Source organism: Leuresthes tenuis, unplaced genomic scaffold (genome assembly GCF_036924035.1).
Source record: "Leuresthes tenuis unplaced genomic scaffold, fLeuTen1.0.hap1 SCAF_2, whole genome shotgun sequence".
NCBI classification, from domain to species: domain Eukaryota; kingdom Metazoa; phylum Chordata; class Actinopteri; order Atheriniformes; family Atherinopsidae; genus Leuresthes; species Leuresthes tenuis.
In genome coordinates this window covers 35,379,825-35,385,828 of record NW_027325356.1, presented here as the reverse complement: position 1 = coordinate 35,385,828, position 6,004 = coordinate 35,379,825, and positions in this window count along the sequence as shown.

Genomic DNA, 6,004 nt, shown 5'->3' with positions numbered 1-6,004 from the left:
GTAAATGTTGAAGGACTAACTTCTCTGTAGCATGTATTCCCATCTTTCCAACTGATCTAATACAGTTGTACTTCCATGTCTGTTAATCCCACAGGCCTAAGAAAAGGTGGGGTGCACAGTGACCTGTGCAGGTTTAATGCCTCTTTCAGCTGGGAGAAACTGGTCTGAAATGTATAGCTGATGGATGAAGGCATTATTTTGTATTTCAGGATGTCAAAAAGCCTTAGCCTCACAGGATTTTTTTCAAGTTTTCAAAGAGTTTTCTAGAAGCTAACCACAAATCCATCAGAGCTTTGCTACAAATCTAGTTTGCATAAGAAAGTATGCCAAAAGCTACCTCTCTCGCAGTTTGAAACCACCCACGTATGATGGACAAGAAGACACTTTATAAACACACCACTACAAATGTATTAGGAACACACGGCAAATTTCCATCTGTGTGTAGATTGACATCAGTGTTTGTTCAAGGATAAAATAGCTTGTAGTATCTTTCAATTTCGTTCAGTTTGAAACAATCAGTAAATGTGACAAAAGCCATCTTTCATTTATATTTGTTTTAAGGTTCACTGCATCCAAGTCATTCCATCCATAAACTCTTTAATGACCTCGCCCCAAAATACATCTCAGACTTAATGTCTTAGTATGTTCCCTCCAAACTACTGAGATCAACAGAGTCACATATTTCACAGTTTGAAATATAAGGAGACTTATAGGGGGCTTTTCCATTAGCTCACCCATATTTTGGATATGTTTGTGCACTGAAATCAGGCACATCAAGTTGGTAGCTACCATCAACTTCCCCTGTAGAACTTTTTGTCTCCTTTAGAACGCTTCGAGAGAAAACCTTTTGCTATGCCTGATGTGTTTATCGTACACTTTATTCTTATGACTTTGTGGGTATGCTCACCTTGTCCTTTCTTGTAAAGATCTTTATGAGATTGTTAAGAAGAAAACTTAAACTCTGCAGTAGTAGGTAGAGGTATGATCACGTGGTGGTTTGTGTTTCCACATAACTTCTCAAACACACCTGTACTGATGTTTATCTTGTATTTACCCAAAACAGTTTTGCTCTTTCTCACAGTGTCTCTTTGTAAATTCTTTTGAGGAAGCAGAGCCTGTGGGACGAGTTGTTCAAACCAGTGAGCACATATTCAGTACAGCTTTACTGCTGTCTTCAGAATTACTCTTTTTCTTTCCAAAAGCATCACTGTGTATGATTAAATCAATCATGAAATCACATTTCCAACCAATCAAAAGTGTGATATCTAAGCATTTTTCATATCAGTCCGGTGGATACGTGAACATTTCAGTTACACGTATTCTCTGCGAAGAGTTTGCTGTTCTGCTTTGGGTTCACATTTGACATGTTTCCTGCTGTGTGTGAAAACGTATTCATATATTTCATTGAAAAAAAAACTGTGCACGGGAACATGACACAGGAGTAACAGATGTGAAGAAGGAAATATATGATCGGATGATGAAAATGATCAAAAAATCATGGGCTGCAGCAAAAAAACATGGTGTTAAAGGCGAGGAAAGCAGGATAACTTGAGAGATGGCAGCTCCTCAGTGAAAAAAAGACCATCCAGAAGATTTGTGTTACTAAACAAGAAAACAGAGAGCTACAGGCCATGCTCCAGAGGAGAAAAAGACAGATTAAAAAGAGAGAAGAACATCTCTTTTTAGCACCAGCTCTCTCCTCTCAGGGAAGACGATGCAGCCATAGTTGCCTTAGGAGGAAAACTCAGTCAAGAGCCAAGAAAAGAAAAAAAACAACCATTTGTGAGCAGTTTCACTCTCTGCAACAGAGCCTATGTCACACACAGAAAAGCAAGAAAACAAGAGCCTCTGCTGATGAACCGAGTTCAGAAGGTCAAAGCACTTGAAGGAGTGCTGGCAAGTTAAAGTCAGTCATCAAGAAGAGTGTTTTAGTTATAAAGACAAGCTGCTCAGCAGGGTTGTTGGAAAAAAAAAACTCTAACAAACAATGACAGGGACAGCTTGGCCTGGAGGTGGAGTAGAGGAGGAGTGAACCTTTGGGGGGAAAAGAAGAGAATAGCTGCATAAAAGAGCTGTAACTTCCAGAGTGAGCTCTCTGAAAAAGTTAAGAAGGCTACAAGAGACAAAGTCGTGGAGCGCTGGGAGCAGAGATCCTGGCGGCACATGAAGGAAAAACCAGAGGTGGAGGAGATGCTGCTGGCAAAGAAAGGTTCTGGATTCAATAGAAGTTCTGAGATGAAAGAGAATATCCAACTACTCAGAAAGAAAAATGTGCTGCCTCAGCTTAACATTAATAGATGAACGTTTTACTGGTGACTCAGGAAAGAAATTCAAAACATTCTGATATATTTTTTCAGAGGCTTGTCCTTATTCTGTCCTGATTTTGCTGCTTTAGTTTGAATGCGTAGATAATTGTGCTTTTCTTCATTGAGAAGAAAAAACTCTTGTCCACTCTGTAGTGTGGCTACTTGTAGTCTCAGTGGAAGCCTTGTCTTGCTACAGTTCCACACTGCCCTCTAGTGGTTATTATTTGTTTTATGACACATGAACAGCATTTAATAAGTGCTCATCACAATCTAAATAATGCACATTTATTTTTTATGTCACAAGAATATTATATTCTTACATCATTATAAGGATGTACGTTCTGCCAGCTCAAATTCATTGATGTTCATTCATGTTGATGAAACACATGAAAGTTTTATAACCGGTGTTACAGTATTTTGTTGCTGAATTCAAATTCATTCATTCAATTCAATTTAGTTTAATTTATATAGCGCCAAATTACAACAATTGTCATCTCAAGGCACTTAAATAAAATAGTCCAATTCAAGCCAATTGGAATTCAATTCAGTGTAATCATAATCCAATGAAATCCAATAAATTAATTTCAATATAATCGCATTTATTCATATAGAGCCAATTCAAAAAATAATATCCTAGCTCAGAAAACCAACAGATTACACCAAAACTTGTCTTCAGTCCAATCTCCCGTCCTGAGCGTGCCTGTGGCGACTGTGGAAAGGAACGACTCCCTTTTAACAGGAAGAAACCTCTGGCAGAATCAGACTCAGGAAGGGTGGCCATCTGCCTCGACCAGCTGGGGTTTGAGAAGACAGAAAAGAGGGGACAACAAACATCATAGCACCATTCAAAGGATACCTGTTGGAACAGGGAAACACAAGTTAATGACCACAGTAAAGTCACATGTACATAATATCATTTGAGAAATTGAACAGGGGGAAAAAGAGAGAAAAGTGAGGAAAGGTGTGACAGATGAGGTCCCCCAGCAGTCTAAGCCTATAGCAGCTTAACTATGGGAGGTTTCAGGATCACCTGAGCCCTCCCTAACTATAAGCTTTATCAAAAAGGAAAGTTTTAAGCCTAATCTTAAAAGTGGAAAGGGTGTCTGCTTCCCGGACATTTACTGGCAGCTTATTCCACAAGAGAGGGGCCTGATAACTGAAGGCTCTGCCTCCCATTCATCACTCGTTAATGTTCTCTTGTATAACAGACTGTGTGTGCTACCAGCAGTTATATGACAGTCAATATGCTAGTCTTATTGTACCATAAAATGCAATTGACATGGTGTAGTATTACCTTATTAACATTGTCCAGTACCACCGCTTCTAAGGACATTCGTCGATCAACAACATGTTGAGTTCTCTGATCCTGGAAAAATGACTTTACCTCCATTCAGCAAGTCTGATATTCATTTTCATATATGAAATATGAACCGGGAGGCAAAAGACAACTGTGGAAAAAAGAGCAAAAATATCAAGAATTAAAGAAATAAAAGAATGATGGTACACACATTTACCGCAACACGATTGATGGTCAGTACTTCCAACTGTAAGCTGCCATGTTTGAACCAGATCTAGGAAGTAATTCTGTTGCACAAAACTCACGGAATTAATGGAAACGAGAGACTGAGACATAGAAAAGAATATATCAAAACATTTGTAATTGTGTTATTTGAGGTAGCAGAGGAGTAGCAAAGTATTTATCAACAAATAAGCTGCTAATATAAAGGTTTTAGTGTCAGCTTGTGGATATTTGTACATTTCAAACTAAAAACTGATGCAGTGAATGTATCCCACGGTATACTGTCAGTTGCATATATTGTCAAACAAGATATCGAGTCATGTCATTTTGTAAAAAAAAAAAATATATATTATTTTAGCTGATCACATTTTCAGCTGCTGAGGACTTCATGCCTTGAATCTCACAATGTGTTTACTATATACCTATTTGCAGTATACAAATTATGCAGCAATGCCGGGGTTGAATATACTTATAGTTTTTAGGCTGAGATTCGTATTTTTGATGTGCAATTCTGTCCTAACACATTTCTACTAAATAGATTAGATTGTATGAGATGCATTTTAAGCATGCTTTGAACTGTACAGTTTACTATAGACATAAACAAATACACATAGCTTCTTCTTGTGCAGACATTCACCTACATATGACAGTTTAAAGTGTTTTACCCTAACATTGACCATCAAAACTAATTGTTTAAGACATAACCAAACCTAAACTAAAACTAAGCACGAAACAAAGCATTAACCATCAGGCTTTCGACAGTACAGTTTTGAAAGAAAATGAGTTGTCTGCCAGAATTTCATCTGCACACACACTTACACGCTGGCATACCTACATACATGTACACACATGCAGACTCTGGAAAAACACACAAATATATGTAATGGAATTCAGGTCCAATTGGTGTAAAACAAGTCTGAGCTAAAAGTGACATCTTTCATCGTTGCCTATCAGCACTCATATGTGATCTTTATGAACTGTAATTCCTTCCACCTCTTATTACCCCAGCTGCCTCTCCATCACAGGCACACTGAGGGTGTTCTCTAATCTGAAGTGACAGCCAATAGACTTCCACTCACACATTACAGCATAGTTGCCTCGGGCAACTGAGCCTGCTCCTTTCAAAATGTTGAAACCAGGTTATTTCTATTGAGGTATTAAAGTCATACTTCAGTTTAAGCTATTTTTCCAGGGTTTGTTATTTTTTCCAACTGAAAGGCTCGGAGGGGATCAACTGAAGGAAAGAAAGAAAGAAAGACCACTTTGTTGAGATTTGAGATTTGAATTTATACAGAAATGTATAAAAGAAAAGCAACAGCATAGGGTGCTTTATGCAAAGGGTTAGTTTCTCTCTATTTACTTTGTGTAGAACTTGCATCTGGCAAAATCTTTTTAAAAATGTCTTTAACACAATGTACAAAACATATTGTGGAGCTGCATATTTTGGCCACCCGGTAACAGCAAAGCTCTCCCTGCGATATCCAGTTGGTGAAGAAGATCAAAAGGTGTGTGGAAAAGCTCAAGAAATAAAATAGTTATCAGACACTGAGCAAGATCGTTAACTAAAATGGTATTACACTCCAGAAATGCATTCACTTTAACAAAGTTTAAGAAATCCTTACTGCCAACCATTTGCCAGAAAATGAATCAACCTTCCAATGACGTCAACTACGGTCTTTAGGCACCTATATGAATATGTTTTGCTGTTAGAAATCCTGGAACACTGACATGATATTTTTGTAGGTTTTGGTAAATATGTAAAAGAAGCTCGAAGAAAATTTCCACAATCAAATGGAAATGATAATGTTGCTGTATTTTTTTCCTCAACATTCATTATTAGCTGTCATCATGCTTGGTTATTGTTGCTGGCAGCAAATGCCGTCTGTATCATTCTGCATTGCAGCGGGGCTGGTGAAGCCTTTGACTGAACACACTCATCACTGTGTTATGCAGAGTGTGGGCAGTGTCTTCCATCCATGTGTCTGTCAACTTGTGCGACATTTGTCTTTGCGCAATCAGCTCTAATGTTTAAAGAGTAGTCCCCAGCTCAGAGCCAGTCTTATTTGTTAGTTTGTAAAGTGTCTTTCACTGGCTCTAATGCTGCTGCCCCAGCAGATGGCTGCAAAGTAGATAGCACTCTCCACCACAGACTTAAAGAAAGAATCATCTTGGCGTAGAC